The sequence below is a fragment of the Pinus tabuliformis genome, chromosome 8 (genome assembly GCF_031772625.1).
Source record: "Pinus tabuliformis cultivar Carrire ecotype Pingquan chromosome 8, CPIR1, whole genome shotgun sequence".
Classification (NCBI taxonomy): domain Eukaryota; kingdom Viridiplantae; phylum Streptophyta; class Pinopsida; order Pinales; family Pinaceae; genus Pinus; species Pinus tabuliformis.
In genome coordinates, this window is record NC_142294.1 from 1,505,561,751 (window position 1) to 1,505,582,248 (window position 20,498).

Here is a 20,498-nt window from a genome sequence, read left to right on the forward strand (position 1 = left end):
AAAGTGGCACCGGCATTTTTGAGACCGAAAGGAAGCTTCTTATAATCGAAGGTGCCCCAAGGGCAAATGAAAGCTGTCTTATGCTGGTCTGCAGGGGCTATGTTGATCTGATTATAACCAGAGAAGCCGTCCATAAATGAATAAATCTCACTTCCTGCGCAGTCATCGATAAGTTGATCAATGAAAGGCATAGGAAAGTTATCTTTTGGACAGGCACGATTGATATCGCGGTAGTCAACACAGACCCGGATAGTGCCCTGCTTTTTATTTATAGGGACTATATTGGACACCCACTCCGTAAGGGGGATGGCATAGATGAAACCAGATCGAAGAAGCTTTTCGACTTCGGCCTTGATGGCTGCAGCCTTTCGAGGGTGCACTGGACGTAAGCGCTGACGAACAGGCTTAGCGCCTGGATAAGTAGGTATTTCGTGCACCACAATACTAGGGTCGATGCCGGGCATTTCCTCGTAAGACCATGCGAAGACATCACGGAATTCATGAAATAAAGCGGTATAAAGTTGAACTTCCTCAGGAGTGCATGTGACTCCAATGAAAATATTCTCGACAATCCCTGGTTTGACAGAGATGTCGATAGGCTGGGTCTGCGAGATGTTACCCATATTGCCTTCCGAAGACACTTGATATAGCTGAACAGGTGTTTGGAGAGGCGGAGATGGGACACATGAAGCAAACCGCTCGAGACATGCGACCATTTCCGAATGTGGCGAGAGAAACGAAGAGCGATGGTGGTGATCTAACCAAGGGAGCTCTTCGAGAGACATAGTCTCTATGATGGCCTCATCAGAGGGAAATGTTTCATTCAGGGGATCCGAAGTGGCCTCATCACCCAGCCAAGGGAAATGATCATATGAATCAGGAACACTGCTTAAAAAAGCAGGTTCAGGAGGGGGAGCCGATGCAGTGACAATCTCGATGTAGTTGAGCTTGGCAGGACTCAACGGCATCATATCACCCCAAGAGTCTTCCTGATTCTAGGGAGGAAGAACCCATGGATCAGAACGTACTGAAATCATGTTGACAGGGGCGAGATTCGGAGGTGGGAGGGGAAAGACTCCCATTAAGGAGGGATCTTTGAACAGTCCGGCACCCACACTCACTAGCGATTTGGAGGTATGCTCCACGAATGGCACATTTCCTTCAGAAGAGGAAGCAAAAAAGGACAGCTGGTCCACCGTGATGATTCTTCCTTGATGGGGGAAGCGAACGACACGGAACAAGGAGGAAGCCACGGCTTGCATGGCGTATGTGCGACGTCAGCGCGTCTGTTTTGAATTAAACTGCGCTGAGTGTAAAAACCAAGTAGAATCAAAGCAAAAACTCCCAAACCAAAGGTAGAAACTCTTTTAACAATTAAGACACTTCCCAGATGGACCTAGGAAGGCTACAAGCAGAGAAACAATCCCCAAAACTTGAAAAGAGAGAACAATCAAATTCAAACACAAAGAACAGACACAAGAGACAGAAGGCTGATCCCCAGTGGAGTCGCCAAATTGTTGGAGAGGTAAATCCCCTCTACGGATAGAGGCGATCCCTACTAGCCCAGAGTGGGTCTAGCAACAATCAGTCAATGCTACTATGCAAGTTCCTAATTTCAATTAAACAAGAGGTAAAGAGCACCTACTTGGATTCCAACGCTGCTGTTTGATGAAGAGATACCACCTTCGCTCCTTCGCTTTGGCTGGTCACGATCCTCCGCGATCTCCGCGAATAGATACCTGCACACACGAAGAGGAAACAAACACAAGCGTGAAATCTAATAAAAGCAACCATACATCAGTCAGAAAGGATGTAATTCACATTCACCATTGCATAGACAAATGAGAATGGAACAATAATAGTAGTCATCTATTATTGATCAAGCAGAGAAGAGTACAACCAAATGTTCTGACGTCGGTAACCTTCTCAGGAGGGGCCAGTCAGCAAGTGTCTCAAGCATTCACCTTTGGAAATGATTCTCCCAAGACAAGAAATCTCTCTCTCTCACACAAACAACACAAAACAACCTTCCCTAAGCTATCATGCACTTCCACACTTATCACACCCAATACCTATAGTAGCAGCAATCTGAGCACTATAAGCTCTACACAATCCAAGCTATTCCAAACTAGCTGCTCATGGTAATGGTGGAAGTTTATATAGGAGAAGGAGCCTCCTAAAAGGGTGGAAGGATGAGCTTATCCTTAAGGGAAGTAGTTGCAAAGGGTCGAACAGACATGCCATAGAAGGGAGTCGATACTCACAAGGCCAACAACCAAGTCTGGAGTTATCTGGAAGGCTGGCTGTTGGAACAAATTCGCCAAAACTGGATCAGCGCGGGTGCATAACTGGTCTGGCGCGCTGACGTCGCAAAGACATAATGGAAAACGCCATGTCAGCGCAGGTAGATACAAACAGAGACTGCGCTGGTCATGAAATTCGATCAGCGTGGAAAAGTCGTGTGCTTCCGCGCTGGCAGTGCACGTGGTCTGTTATGAAGCACCAGTCATCGCGGATATTTTAGAAACAGACGCGCTGATGAGGAAAACTTTGGAAAAGTGGGTTTTTGGCCAGTTTAGAAGGCATGAACTTGATTATTGTGAATTCTTGACACAGTAGGGTGACTGACAGGGAGATAGTGACAAATTACTGTGTAACATTGTTCTCTAAATGGCTTGTAGGATTCCATGGGCACACATATTACTGTGAATATTATGTCATCGTTGACTTGTGTGCCAAATGATGTACACATTTTTTTTAATCCAATCTAAGCTTCAACCCTCATCTTTATGCTTTTATCATGTTATCACTTACAGATGGAAATCATCAAAGTGGATAATGTTCTCTAAATGGCTTATAGGATTCCATAAGCACTCATATCACTGTGAATACTATGTTAACTCTTACTTGTTTGGCAAATAATGTACATGCTTGTTTTTAACTGATATGAGCTTCAACCCTCATATTTATGCTCTGTTTTTTTCTTGAAATTTCAAGAACATTTAATTCAATTCGTGTTAAGAACTGTGCCTAAAAATAGTTTGTGTTCGGTACTATTTGTCACACAAGACAGAGTTTCAAGAATGCATACTCCTCCTTGGGGACTACTATTTGAGTATTAGTGTGCCATATTATATTTATTGCTGCATATCAACTTATCATTGTCATATCCATAAATGCATACCTTCACTATCAGTGTGCTTGGAGACAAAATTCCTGGAGCATCAATACCATTCAAATAAGCTTTAACTTCTGGTATACCAGATCCGACAACCGCTGGAGCAATATAAGCACAAAGTATTGTTGCAAATATAACTAGAATAAAATTAGATCTTGCATATACTCCAAATGCTAATGCATACCTGCATTAAAACATTACAACTTTGTTAATTCATCATGAGCCACTGTTAAGCTTAAGCAACTTTTAGTTGGGTTTAATTCATCTTACTAGAAACAAGTACATTTAACTAAAATTTGGTATAGAAAATATAGAAACAGTGAAACAAGACTATGGAAGAAAGTAACAAAAGAGTCAAGACACATAATGCAATAGGCATGCATGTTATGCATGTAGAGATGTACCTTTTATGCAGCACAAAATTGTTGGTAATTGCTAGCTTGGTCCCGACATTGTTTTCAATTGCTAGATTAAGGGTGAAGACAACAAGTCCAGTTAGAAGGCTAATTAAAAATGCCAGAGTCCATTTCAGAATGATGTACTGAAATATTTGAATCCATGTGCAGATATTCCAATAGTGTTTGAAAAGATCATGTTCAATAATCCTCGATGATAAAAATAGGAAACCACCACCATTTTCAAGAATAATGGAATAATGTATATGCTTGAGAAGTTAAACATTTAGTTTAGGCCTTGGGTACATCCACCACTAATACTGATTTTATATTATCAAGCAGGATGAATATCAAGCACTCTCTGGTGTTCATCACCCTTAGATTGAAGTAACCAATAGAATGTTCTTCAATTATATAACATGAGATAGCTCATATGACATGATCTCCACCATATTTGGCAACATTTTGGGAAACTTTTCTATTTACAGATTGTACATGTAGGGCACAAAATTTACAAAATTTCTAGACTGTAGACATGGGGCAAATAATTTTCATTTTCCAAGTTTTCCATCTTGAATATGGACTACCCACATGGTGGTTCATGGTTCTCATTAGCCTCAAGAATAAAATAGTGGATGATAATTAATGTTTAGTAAGATTTTTTATATGGTTTATTCGACTTAATAAGGTAAAGGACTAATAAAAATTATCTAACATTTTATTTCTATATTGAAAATAAGTGAAAAAAGGGAAGGTGAGTTGTGTGACAGATATTTTGAAAATTAAATTGAATGTGAGTATAATATTGAAAATCAAAGAGAAAGTGATTTTCATCTTCAACCCTCTTAATATCATACAAGTGACATACTCTTTCATTCCATGGTATATTGGCAATTGACAAATGCCCAATTTCACTATGCTACTCAAAGAATTAATTCTTAACTTATCAATGTTCATTTTCTTCTTAACATTAGTTAAGACAAATAGATATTTTTGGTTTTCGAGATTGGGGTTGCTCAGCTCATAATATTTTAGTTTATTTTTCCCCTAACTCTTTATCCCCCCACAATTTCTGCTTAAATTTGGAAGTAATAATATTTTTAATATGGTTTTTTTTTGTAATATGATATTCTTTTTATCCACTAATGGTCTAGCTAAGGCTAGGAATCCTTATGCCATCCTAGCTTGAGCCAAAAGTTGGGGTTTTGGCTAAAGTTAGAAGTAATTTTAGAAAATTACTTGGATTCCATGTTGTATAACTTCTTATATGCAGGATACCTAGTCATAGTCATGCTTTCAATGGGGGAAAGTATTTCTTCAATCAGGGGGATAGGGTAGGTAGTATTTTCTTTAATATTAATGTTTTAGGTTATAAACTACTTGACATGTATCTACTCAATCTTCCTTCATGATTCCCTATAAATACTACAACTCCAAACCTCACATCCATATAGAATAACATGAATAATGAGAGTGTCTAACATGAGTTTTTTCTTTTTAATCCCATACCTAAAGATCTTATGACTTACTATTTGTTAGGAAAAATAATGAGAGGGAGGGGGTGAATCAATATTTTCAATTTCTATTAACCTTTAATTTCAAATTTAGAATTCTATGTGTTACTGTTATTCAAACAAATCATGTATGTATGCGCTTTCAGTGAATGCAAACCTATATATCCAGATTACTAATTTTTCATAATATCCATCAGTGATTTAACTTAACCATTGCATCATTATTTCATTGTCCATTTCTTAAGCAAAAACCATGAGCAATAAGAGAAAATAAACCATCACACATCATCAACACACAAGGACACAGGGATTTTAGGTGGAAACCCAATGTGGGATAAACCCATCGTTGTTGTCATCTCTATCTTCTTTCTCTTAATATACATAAAATCTTCTTACAATTTTGTACTACCGCAGACCCTTACTAGCATGCAGGAACCCACCTGAAGGAGGCTATAACCCCCACTTGTACTCCAACACCCACTAGAAGGGAGCTACAACCCCACTAATCTTGTTTACCGACTACTACCAGAAGTGAGCAGCTACCCCCTCAACAAGTCTACCAGCTACTACTAGAAGGAAGCTCAAACTCCCTCATTGAAGGCTCCAACCCTAATCACCCTTCATAGACCATGTTTGATAATTTTCATACTAGATCCACCTATTTCAAATGCACATCAAAACCTATATGCCACATTTCATCATATTTTCCCATTGGACCCACACTAGCAATAAGTTCAAACTGAATACAATCATTGAATCACAATTGAATACTAATCACCAATAAACCGAATCATTAAATACTGAACCAATCCCAAGTTAGCGATCAACCAATAACTGATCAAGACCAATCAATCACTTAAGTTAATACTCAACCATTCATTGAATGATTACAGTGTTAGATACTAGACAATCATCACAAAAGAAATGTGTAGTCACTACAAAACCTGATCAAATTGACTTCAGTATATATACATGACTTATTTGAAGAAAACCCACATATATACACACTTCCTATGCATGAAACCTTCATACAGATCTCAAGTTACTAAAAACATAATACACACCAATTGAATTACTAAACCATTGAATAATTGAGTAGAAATTCTAAATCACTACAAGATTCAATCACATATATACCAACATTGAATCATGAAATACCCAATCAGAAGTCTATAACATCATCGCTAATCAATAAGCCAAAACCAATTCAACCCAATTCATGATGTTAAATACAAATCGTTCTGATCATGGCATCATTGACGAACAACAAAAAATAAGACAAAATTCATTAATTTTTATCTTCAAGAAGTAATTCAAACCCTAGAATATATATGCAAATTCAATCAACCATATATGTGTATATACGTGCTTATCATGCATAAAACCTGCATATATATTTCAAAATGTTATGTACCAAAACCCAAGTCCAACAACAATCTAAAAAAAAATATTTTAGAATATATACATGATTAATACGGGGCATATCCATGTATATACGCAACTCTGCAGAAGCAAAACTACATACGAATCTTTAAATTACTAAATCAGAACTTCGTTGCAAATCACATGTCAAACCCAGATCTCCGTGCACATACAGATATCAATAAAGATATATATATATGTGTGTGTGTGTGTGTGTGTGTGTGTGTGTGTGTGTGTATGTATGTATGTATTCATGATCATAGTTATACCATAATCACATATCTTGAATTCCTATTCATTTAAACATTTTGCAATAGGAAAATCAATCAAGCATATATTCAATAGAACTTTAGATATTTTAGATCTGAGACTTATCTTTGCTCCTTGGTGCACACCTGTTCCAAATCATATCACACAATAATAAACCATTTTATTGCACTCTTAACTCCTTGATCTTCATCTTCTTATATATATATTTTCGTTGACGAATACCACAGGAAACTCCTTTGGTAATGTTGATGGTATTCATTTCAATGGATCAAATAGACATTACTGCCACAATACTATAATGGGAAATTACCTTGGTAGTAACTCATGGTTTCTTGTTTTTCATGGTTTGGATTATGTACGCCACTTTTCTTCACTGGGGTTGCACGTACCTTTCAAAATTCACACTTTCCATGCATTCTGTAACTAAACTTCCAATTCTATTTAACATTTGCACCATCAATCATGTCATTTGTAATAGTTCTATAACCAACATATTATAACCAAATTGACAACAAGGATATGTTTTTCAAGTAGGTTGACATCAAGGACAACACATTAGCCATAATGCCAATAATCTCCCACTTTGGACTTGATGACAACCTCTTTGGTGTTTGGAAACCACCTACAAATAAGATATGTTTTCAAGTAGGTTTCCATCAAGGGCCACAAATTAGACATAATGAAAACAATACCCCCCTTTGGATTTGATGGCAACCTCTTTGGTGTTTGGAAACCACCTGCAAACACCAAGTCTTCTCTCTCCCTTTGACATCAAGGGAAAAGGCCTAAACTAGGTTGAATGAAGTGCTTCCCTTTGTAAGCATCTATTGATATGAATCATGAAATATGCATACTGACCATGCCCCCCCTGAGCATATGCTAGATCTTCTAAATATATGAAATAAAAGTACAAGACTTCATGAATCAAATACTTGATTATTCATGACAATTCCTATAATCAATGAATCTATGATTAGTCAGCCAACATAATGGGGTTACACATTTGACCCAAAATTTTACATCAATCACCCAAAATAATGGGATTACGTACATAGCATGACCTAATCCCAATAACCCATACATGAATGAATTTTACAATGTTTATGACATGGGTGTTTTCATGACATTTACATCAAGAAACATACATGACATCTATAACCATAAATAAGAATCTCAGCAATGAAGTATCCTTTGTAGCAAAACCATGATACTCATCAGTAGCCACCATGCTCCAAATGGGCATATGAAACAGAATCATAAGCATCAAGAACATCCTCATCATCAAGAAGCAATCAAGAAGATACGACTATGTAGCATCATCATGTGGCCAAAGATGAAATATATCTAAGCATACTAATCAATTGTAGCAACAACATAAGATTTCTGCAATAAGTCTCTGTTAGCAACTAATCTTCTTGAATTCATGTCATCAAGGTCAACACACTTTTTACATATATGGGAAGACCCACAATATTCAAGTAGAAATATCATATCAATCTCTTGGACCAAAACACCATAGGAAGCATATACAAAGTTTATCCATGCACCAACAACTAAGGGAACCTCCAACATCACAAGACATTAAGTAGAATAGAATAGATTAACAACATATTGATTATCTTCCAACATCAATAATAAGGATAGTATACATATCTTCCTCATCAAGTGCATCACAAATACTTATTTATACAATAAGGCACCATCCATAACTTCATCACATGCAATCCAAACATCATCTATAACCCATGTCATAGTGATAGTAGCACATATATTTTCCAGTAGTGAATAATAATAGAATTGATGACAACATTAACAACCATGAACTCATCATAGGAAAAATCATGTCATAATGAGTGCTCAAGGGACCATAATGCCAACAATGAACCATTAGATGCATAGAGGATGCTCCCCTTGAACCTGTGCCAACTTTTCATCATCAAATCTAATCACATTATATACTTCTCACCAATAATAAAGACTTAAGAGATAGACTGACAACAGTGATAAAAATTTGCAACAATTCATCACTCATCATGAACCAATACTCTTTCACACATTTTTATAAGGACATCATGAACAGACTGCAACAAACCATTGTTAGATCAAAATTCTAGTAATGAATTGGTGGAGGCATATGAAAAGATCCCCTAAATTTGAGCCACTTCTTTATCACCACAGAGAAGCATACGTGATTGTATAAGCCAATAACCACGTATACACGCGACTATCATTCATAAGAAACAGGTAAATAATATGAAATGTTTATTTTTCCTACCAACATCTCCCCCTAAATATGTTTGTTCCTAGTCACAGTCACTTTATCAGACAAACATAATAACATATGGAATCATCATCATTAAGGCACACAGGCATAGCTCCCCTTAAGATCATATACCATTGATCATGTGGACCTGATAATCATCATCTATTTTCCATGAGGCTGCATACCTCTCATTTACTTCTGCAAACTCTATTAGAAGTATGCAGTAAGTACAACAGACTATAGTAGGTGATATCTTCCCTACATCTCTAATTGTTGCACCTTCTTCCTCCAAATCTGTTTTCAATTTCTAATCATGTGTTCAAAATTATCCCATTTCACTGAACTAGAGGATTTCTTTCTTCCATTCCAAATGTTTGACCTGCAATCAGTGGCCTTATGATCAAATGAGTTACAAGAAAAAAAAATATCCATAAAACTATCTCTTATAATTGGGGATCGATCTTGATCAACTTGATTCAATTTTCTTTTAAGGATATTTGTGTTATTCCTCATTATTATCTTGTCGATATGAAAACTTATGGTTGTATCTAATGGATGTCTTGATTAAAGGAGGTCATTTTTCATTGATAATCTTCACTTGTAATTTAGATGCCTTTACCCATTTGTTTGTTTTCTCATAATCTTCCCTTAGAGTCACAACTTACGATTCTAATTTTTCACAATGCCTTTCCTTTTCTTGAAGTTGTTTTGCTAAGACTTGTATTCTTCTATTGGATGCTTCTAATTGAATCGTTAACATGTTTATTTCCTTGATCATAGTTCTTTCTTTAATTTCTAGATATTTATTTGCATTCTTAAGTCTATCAATTTATTTCAATGCTTCCATTAATCATCTTCTTCACAAATATTTTATTCACTAATTGATTCTAGTGTCAGAATATGAATTTGTATCTTCCTAATCATCATGTTTGCTTTGACAATCTTCATTAGACTTAAAAAAATTCTTGGCAGAATACTTCTTTTTAGCATTTTTCCTATAAACTTCCTTTCCCTTTTCTTTCTTATCACAATTTTCTTTATATGGATACTTGGATGTATAGTGACCTACTCTTCCACAAGTAAAACATTTAAAGGGAATTTTACCTTTAAATTTACTAGTTCCCACTTGCAGCTTTCTCATGAAATTCACTTCTTCCTCATCTGAAATGTCGCTTGTATCTTTAGGTTCTTCCTTTTCTTTCCCTTTGCATCTAGCTTTGAAGGTTGCCTCTCTAATATTTGATGGCTTCCATTTTCTGATATCATAAGCTATTAAGATCCCATGAAGTTGTTCTAGAGTGAGACTTCTCAAATCCTACATTTAGTCAATGACAGATACTTTGGCATCAAATTTTGGGGTTAGTGATATCAAAATATTTTCAACAATAGAAACATCTTCAATCTTATCACTAAGGCCTCTCATTGTGTTAATAATCTCGTCTACTCTAAGGAAAAAAATTGCAATGATTTCATCATCATGCATTCTAAGAGATTCATACTGAATTCTGTATGATTGAAGTTTAGCATTTTTTACCTTAGTGTCACCTTCATAACTTTGGCTAATCTTGTCCCATATTACTTTAGTGGTGTTCAGCATCATGACTTTCAAAAATTAGGATTCTACTAATCCTCCCTATATAACATTTACTTCCTTTGCATTTTTCTCATACTGCTGCTTTCCCGCATTATATGTGGGTGTAAAGTTTGGGTATTGATATCCATCTGCAACAACTCCCCATACATCAGTTCCTATTGAATGCAAATATGATCTCATCCTAACCTTTCAAAACATAAAGTTAGTTCCATTAAACAAAGGTGGCTTTGCAGAAAATACTCCTTCCTTCTTGCTTCTCCCTTTATATCTCCCTTTAAGCGATCAAGCTTCCTATGAGGGACCTGTTTTGATACTAATTGTTAGGAAAAATATTTAGGGGGAGGGAGTGAATCAATATTTTTAATTTCACTTTAACCTTTAATTTCAAATTTATAACTTTGTATACTACTTTTATTGAGACAACTTGCATGTGTACACAACTTCAGTGAATGAAAACCACGTATATATAGATTACTAATTTTTTATAATAACCATCAATGATTAACTTAACCATTGAATGATTATTTCATTGTCCATTAATTAAGTAGTAACCATGAGTATTAAGATAAAATAAACCATCATACATAATCAACACATAAGGACAATGAGATTTTAGGTGGAAACCCATGTGGGAGAAAATGACCATTGTTTTCATCTTTGTCTTCTTTCTTTTTTTATAAATAAAATCTTCTTACAATTTTGTACTGGCGAAGACTTTTACCAGCACGCAGGAGCCCACTTGCAGGAGGCTACAAACTCCACTCGTTCTCCAACTCTCACTAGAAGGGAGCTACAACCCTCTAATCTCATTTACTAGCTACTACTGGAAGGGAGGACCTACCCCCTCAACAAGTTTACCAGCTACTACTGGAAGGAAGCTCCAACTCCCTCATTGAAGGTTTCAACCCTCAACACCCTTTTTTGACCAGGTTTCAAATTTTTCATACTAGATCCATCTATCTCAAATACACATCAAAACCTATAGGCCACCTTTCATCAATTTTTCACATTGGACCCACACCAACAATAAGCTCAAACTCAATACAATCATTGAATCAAAACTAAATACCAACCACAAATAAACTGAATCACTAAATATAAACCAATCCCAAGTTACCAATCAACCAATAATTGATCAACACCAATCAACCATTCAAGTTAATAATCAACCATTCACTGATTAATCACATTGTTAGATACCAAAAAATCATCATAGAAGCAATGTGCAGTCATTACAAACCCTAATCAAATTGAATTCAATATATATACATGGCTTCTCTAAAGCAAACCCACATATATATGCACTTCCTATGCATAAATCCTACGTACACATCTCATGTGTACTGAATACTGAATAAAAAAACTAAATCACCGAGCCATTGAATCACTACGTACAAATTCTAAATCACTGCACCATTCAATCATTGATATACCAACATTGAATCATTGAATACCCAATCACAAGTCTGTAGCATCATCGTTGATTAATAAGCCACAACCAAGTCAATCACATCCATATTGTCAAATATAGATCATCTTGATCAAGACATCATTGACAAATAACAACAAGTAAGATATAATTGATTAATTGTTATCATCAAGCAACAATTCAAACCCTGGAATATATATGTGACTTCAATTAACCAAATCTGCATATATGCACACTTATCATGCATAAAACCCACGTATATATTTCAAAATACTGAATACCAAAACCTTAAGAAGTAACCTAAAACAAATTATTTCAGAATACATATATGACTACTGCAGGGCATATATTTAAATTACTAAATCAAAACTCCACTAGAAATCATGTCAAACCCATATCTCTATGTCGCACATACATATCTTAGCAAATATATATATTCATGATCACAGTTCTACCATAACCATAGATCTTGCATTATTAGTCATTTAAACATTCTGCAACAAGAAAATCAATCAAGCATATATTCAATACCACTTTAGATCTTTTATATCTAAGCCTTCTCCTTTCTCCTTGGTGCAGACTTATTCCAAATGAGATCATACAAGAATAAACCATTTCATTTCACCCTTAACTCAAGTGATCTTCATCTCCTTATATAGATTTTTCCTTTGCCAATACCACAATAAAATCCTTTGGTAACGTTGATGGTATTTGTTTGATTGGATCAAATAGGCATTTCAACCACAATACTATGGGAAATTACCATGGTAGTAGCCCTTGGTTTCCTGTTTTCCATGGTTTGGATTATGTATACAACTTTTTTTCACCGAACCTGTGTATGTATGTGACTCTTCTTCACAGGGGTTGCATGTACCTTTCAAACTTCACACTTTCCATGCATTCTATAACTAAATTGCAAATTCTCTATAACATATGTACCATCAATCATGTCATTTGTAACAATTCTATAATCATGATATTATAACCAAGTTGACATCAAGGATATGTTTGTGAAGCAGGTTGCCATCAAGGACAACACATTATCCATAATGCCAACACTATTGTTTTCTCAAAAGTGTAAATTATACTTGATAGACCATTGTCAACCACTAAAAAAGTATATGATTCAATAATTATTACTCTTAAAAACTAAGAAAGTATCTTAGTGGACAAAGAGTTTTTACAATAAAAAATAAAAAAAGACTAATGTTTCCTCTCCCTTTACAAAAGGTGGAAGACACATTATTTTCCCTCTCCCTTTATCAAAGGTGGATTCCACATGAAAATAAATCTATTTAAATTGAATGCTTAAGGAATTTATCATATAGTCCACATTAAATGGTGTAATATAAACTAATCATTTTCTTTCAAAAATATATGCAAACCAAATTAAGAAACGTTTTGGTCCATGGCCTACCCAAGATGGTTTTACCCACTTTCAAAATCCATTTATGCACATTTACTTATTAGTAAAAGTGGAAAATATGAATCTTTATGAGTCTTCCATGATGGATCAAGAAACTAAGGAGAAAACCATACCTATGATAGATAACTTAGCACTAGAAACATAACAAAAGTTAGTAGAATATATAATTTTCCATGACATGGCCTTTGGTAGATCAAGTTGAAAGGAAAATTTTGAAGTAGGGAAAAATCTTACACTAGGGAGAAGATAGAGGAAAATTTTCCTCACCTCATTTAGTAAAAAATCTTTTGGGACTAAAAGCCTCCCTAAATGGGTATGTATGATCTAGAATGGATCATCATATAATTTTTCATCTATCTTGGTAATTTGTAGTTGAAAATTTAGAGGAACTGGCTTGCATGGCCCATTTTAGTGGCAAGTCCTTGCCTCAATATTTATGGTTTGGAACTTTCCCTCGCCATTTTGGTTCATCAATTGGCACTAATTGGGTTCAAATATTTTTTAGCATAGCTCACAATCCCTTGACATTGTTTTATACACAAAGACCCTAATAACAATGCAAAATTCACCTCCATTAAAGTTTGTTTGCAAACCAAGTGGATGCCATGCCATCCCCCATTACACACATGTGAGGCTAGCCACATGAGGAATTTTAAGAAGATTCTAGAAGGTCCAATATCCTAATACTAATTGAGGGTTGAGGTATATGCGAAAACGTTAAGCCTAGATGATTATCAGACTAAGTTAAATAATGGGTTTGCTAGGAAGAGAGGAAGACTTTACATTCTTTTATCAATGTGCTATAGTTGAGCAGAGCATCTAGAGAGTGGGATTTGAGAGCACAAAGAAGGAAGTATAAGACTTTGTAGTAGTCATTCAAACCATAGTGTCACTAGCAACTCCATAGTTAGTTCTCTTTCTTTATATTTGCATTTTGATAAATAAAGAAAATAGAGTAGAGTATAGGCCTCACCCTCTAGTTGGGTTTTCTCATGGAGGCTTCACTGGGGGAGCAATACCATACCACATGTGTTCATATCGGGTATATATTGAGGAAAAAATGATAGAATATATTGAGCATATATTAGGGGGTAAAGGGTTTTTATATTGGTAGGTATAAAAAATGGAGCTCAAAGTTAATGAAAAAATATAAAGGGGTATAAAAAATGTTAATGAAAAAACGAACACCTACAATATCTAGTGAAAGTAGGGGTTTTTTAAAATGGAAAGTTGTATTAAGTTTGTATTGGTAGGGGGTTCAATAATGGGATTTTAGAGGTATTTTCCTTTCATAGTCAAATTAGGGGTATTGTTTAGTATGCCACAATTGCACGTGATATGTCATAGGTTCATTGAGTGAAGCCCTCGTGGGTTTTCTCTTGCATTATATTTCTATGGAAACATCTTGTGTTCATTTTTTGGATGGTGCGTTCATTTGCTTATCCTCTCATTTTCATAAATGTGAGCATTAAGTTAGTAATCATAAACATGAAATCTTAGAAAATAAATTATATAATTCAAAATAATTAAGTTAGTAATCATAAACATGAAACCTTAGAAAATAAATAAGATAATTTAAAAGAATTTAGAATATTGATTGATCATTTTTAAAAATTCATAATAAGAGGATTTGAACATTGGCTACACATCTTATTTTTTAATTCATCTTCCACAAACCATCACTTCAATTGCAATTTTATCAAAACAAGTAAATTGAAATATAATTTTTAGGTTAAGTGGTTAATTACGTTAACTCAACCTACCTAGGTAGTTTCAAACTTAAGGTGCGTTGTAGCAAATGAACTACAAAGAACATATGTGATCTCCATATTATGCATCATATTCATTTTTGTAGAAATAGTGGTTTGGCTTATACTAAGTAGTGAGATGATAGATTTCCAATCCTTAAGTCTATTAATTGAACTACCTTAGTTCTTGAACATTTGTCTTCGTTCATTACCAACTTACATTTGTGGCAAATGATAACACCACACTGAAAACTTGAAATGTTTAATTCACCCTACAAAAAGGATTATCCATTATCGTTATTTATTTGTCATTAATAAACATTTACCCGCTCTTTATAATCACACACAAGTTGAAATTAAAATTTAAACAAAATATACCAATAATCTTGAACACTGGCACTCTAACAATCAATCCATAAGTGATAAAAACCCAAACTTATAGAAAAGAAACTCTTATGAGGTAAAAAAGGTTGTTCTTAGTAACTTTATTAATATACATCACATTATAATCATAATCATACTTAATTATATAATAATTAGTTTTAAGCTAACTATTATAATAATAAAGCTAACTATTATAACAATTGTATATCACTAAATCATTTTCTACCCAACTTATTAATAAAATTCAACTAGCTTACATTATAACAACCAAAAAAATTGACATATACAAGTGAGAATGCATCATGTGTTTCTTCATTCTTTGGCGCCAGGACAGGAAATCGGCCCGGAAAAATGAAAGGACTCACGATCATGGTGGGGCCTTGTTTATTGCGAGTTTGTGACTAAGCGGGACCACGTTTGAAAAGTGCGGCACGCCCACAAAAGTCACGGAGCGAATCGAGTATTGAATCACAGCGACAATTTAGGAAAATAATATATTATTATTATTATAAAATTTTAATTAATTCAAAACAATCTTTATAAATATAGGTGTAGTTAAATTTATAGATGAAATGATTGTTTTTATAATATTTTTTCTGGGTAATTTTAATTTAATTTTGATAAAGATTTTTAAAATTTTGAGTTTAAATCGCCTAATCTGCATAAATTTCAAGAGTTTTTTAAGACACTGAATCTATTTATACATTCAAAAATATTTTTTAAATAACAAAAAATCTTGAAAGTGTATTGTCGTATTTTAGTGAATTCCCATGAAAAAGACTATTTTGTCTATAAGTTAAACTAAAGTTGTAACATATACTAAATTTAAAGAAAACAAAAAAATTAAACTCAAATAAAAAAATAACATTATATAAAAATAAGTTGAAGTAAAAGAATCAATTATATAAAAACAAATAATAACAAAATATATATTATATATAATATCCTTATTCCAAAAAATATAATATTTTATTATTTCAAACGATATAATAATTTTTTTTCATTGAATTCCAATAGTTTTCAGAAAATATGTTGTATGTAACACTATAATAATTCATTTCTCAATGGATTTCAAAATTTTTCAAAAAATATGTTGTATGGAACAATATAATATTTCATTTCTCAATGGATTCCAAGTGCTTTCGGAAAATATGTTGTATTTAACAAAATAATATTTCATTTCTTATTCGATTCCAAAATTCTTCACAAATATGATGTATCTAACAATATAATACTTCATTTCTCATTGAATTCCAATAGTCTTTAGAAAATATTTTGTATTTAAGTGAATCATTATAATTATATATAATATCCTTATTCTAAACAATATAATATTTCATTTCTCATTAAATTCCAAAAATCTTTCAAAATATGTTATATCTAACAATATAATGTTTCTTTTCTCAATAAATTCCAAAAAAATTCACAAAATATGTTGTATTTAAGTAAATCATTATAATATTTAATCTCAAAATTATTGTAAATTTATATTGAACAAAATTCAAAGTCAATATGTGACATCTTATTGAATCACAATATAAAAGGGTTAAAAAATAAGATCACAATATAAACTTTTAAAAATAAATAAATAAATTTTTATTGATAAATTTTATCTTTTTAAGAATTTGATATCATCGGTAAGAGGGCTAAAGTCCAAATGGGTTTTAGAAAGCAACACTCAACAACAAACCACCTCGTTACACTTAGGATCATTGTGGAGGAATGTTGCAATGATAAATCCAATTCTTTTGTTGCTTTATAGACTTTAGAAAGGCTTTCGATACAGTTCCTAGAAACAACCTTTGGAACAGATTAGAAGAGCTAAAGGTTCCTTTTGAGTTGAGAGCTTCGGCTATAAGGTTATACGAGAATGTAATTGCCAAGTTAAAGAGCAATGAGGGGTGGTCGAAAGATATTAACTGTAATATCGGAGTTAAACAAGGTTGCCTCCTCTCCCCTACCCTATTTGGCATTTACGTCAACAAGCTAGAAGGTTGTTTAGAGGAAGCAGGATGTGCTGGCATGATCCTAGCTAGGATAGTCATCATCATTCTTCTCTACGCTGACGATATTGTTCTTCTCGCAAGGTGCCCATTTGATCTTGATAAGCAACTTATACTTCTTAAGTATTTCTTCTCTACCATGGGTATGATTGTTAACACTAACAAAACAAAATTTATGATTATCAAATCCAAGAAGGACACTTACGCTAATTTTATGTATGACAATAGTAACTTGGAGGAAGTGTCTTCTTATAAGTACCTAGGAGTTGATATTCATCACAAGCTCAACTGGAACTATAGCATTGAGGAAAGGATTAATGGGGGATGGAAAGCTTATTTTGGTCTTGAAAATAATCGCAAAACAACAAACCTCGTAATGTGGGATAGAAAGAAGTTCCTCTTTGAAACTTTAGTCATTCTAGTTATCTTATATGGATGTGAGGTTTGGGGTTGTAGCATCTCTAGAGAATCCTGGAGAAGGATTGAGCAAATCCAAAAGCGTTTTATAACGCATAACCTCAAAATTAAAAGCAACACACCCTATCCTATTCTCCTTATAGAAGTGGGTCTTTCCCCTATCGAGAGCCTAGCTATGACTAGGCTTCTGTTGTACAAGCACAAACTCAATAACATAGGAGACCATAGACTTCCTAAGCTAGCTTTTACTTCTAGCCAAAACCACCTAAGGCTCAAGCAAGGTTGGTACAAAGACACCAGGGCCTGGTTAAACCATTGGGAGATCGACGATAATGTTGCATTGCAAAACATTAATAACATTAAAAATAATGTTACTTCTAAGTTCAAAGGAAAAATGTGGTGTGAGAAATATTTAGCAGCCAAAAGAAAAATTAAGATATTATAAGGAGGTCATCAACCCCACCCTAGAAGATCAAAAGTATCTCTCTGTTTTAACTAGCTCAAAGAAGAAAATTAATATAGTCAAGATTAGAACGAACTCGCATGAGCTCCATAGTGAAACGGGTCGTTGGGCAGTCCCTAAAACACCATGGATGGAAAGGTTCTGCCATCTCTATGAGAATACGAACATCGAGGATGAAAATAACTTCCTCATAGAGTGCCCCGCATACAACCACATTAGATCTCAGTTTCAATATCTTTGCTACAATACTGACCTTCCTAGCCTTTTACAATGTCAAAATTACAGTGAGCTTGGGAGGCTTCTCTCCAAGCTTTTTGAGCATAGGAATAAATTCTTAAATCAAACTAAATAATTCGTTTCTTTAGGTCCGATAGATCAAAATTTGGTCTCAGTGTACGTTAACCATCATCATCAACATCATCATCATAAGTTACAGTAAATTTATTTTAATTTTTTTTATAACAATAGATTTTATTTTTTTCAAAGAAATAAATTTAAAGCTAAAATCTATGAGATATATATATATATATATATATTTACTCTAGATGACATTAAATTCCTAAAAAAAAACTAAAATCTATGAATAAAAATTAATGTATTTATTTGTTCCTTTTATACTGTGATTCTATAATATACCTTTTATATTTTGAATGACTACAATTGTATTTGTCTATATATAATTTTAATATATATATATAAACATTTTGATTAAATAAATGTGAAGATAATTTTAACTTAAAATAAAATAAAAAATATTAAAATAAAATAAAATAAATATTAAAATAAAATAAATAATATAAAAATAGAAACAATAAATTTTAAAACATGTTTTTGATAAATAATATGTTGTATGTAATTATTACTATGAAATTATATGTCCGACTTTTATGTTTATTCAAATCTGAAATCAACTCAAACAAAACTAATTTTTCGTTCAATTAAAAATAATAAAACTAACTTGTGTTATAGAGATCTAAACATATTTGAGAAATAACATAAAAGTATAAGGGATTATGTTTTCTGTATTTACAATGAGAGAGTATCTATTTTGGTAAATTTATATATAATACTTGGGTCGTGGTAGGAAAACCAAATTAGTAGCATAACATAATTTTTTGAGACTGCGTAAAGAATTTGAACAAAATTACAAAACTAAACATATTTTCGGTATTATTACAACTATATCCTATGTTTGTGGCTAGGAAGCCTCCTATAACAAAATATATAAGAAAATTGAAACTAATGACTAACATGACAAACATGATGACATGAATTAAGTAGTTGGAAAATCCAGCTGAATGGTATTAGATGGGCCTATTACATCCTTAGAATCAACACTCTCTATATTTGCTAACTTCTTCGCTAGCATAGATGTCTTCTTATCCAACTTCTAAAGTTGACCCTACACTTCATCCACCTTAACAAAATATCCTTTTGCTCCTCTAGTCACTTAACCAAGACTCTACCCATCATGGTCTTCAATTTCTAGCATATGTTCATAGTTTTCATATACTAGGTTTGCATCTTCCTAATGCTACTTTTCTCCAAGAACTTGTTTCTTATTTGATATTCAACTTCAGTGTTTGAAATAAAATGACGATCTATACTTACACCATATTCAACTTCTTCAATCTCTCTTCTAACTCAAGGAGGAGTGTTCTTGTAATATATTCATAAAAACTACTCTGCTATTTCTACTTCTTCAATCTCTCTTCTAAATTAAGGGAGAGTGTTCTTGTAATAAATTTAAGGAAACTACTCCTCTATTTCAATTTCTTCAATCTCGCTTCTAACTCAAGGATGAGTGTACTTGTAATATATTTCAACAAAATTGGTGAGATCCATTTTAAATTATTTTCACCATGGTTATTATCTATTGAGAATCTTGTTTTATTAGTAGGTTGTTATATTGATGTTGAATGTCTATTCTAATCCCATATTCTAGTGCAAAAAGTTACATTGAATTGCTTCTATTGATGGCCAATGAACCAA

At 33.5% G+C, this 20,498-nt stretch overlaps 1 pseudogene; it reads right to left on the reverse strand.

Moving 5' to 3' along the window:
• Nucleotides 1-7,227, reverse strand: part of LOC149241564 (chloride channel protein CLC-c-like) — a 65,973-nt pseudogene extending 58,746 nt beyond the window's left edge.
• Nucleotides 7,228-20,498: the final 13,271 nt, after the last annotated feature.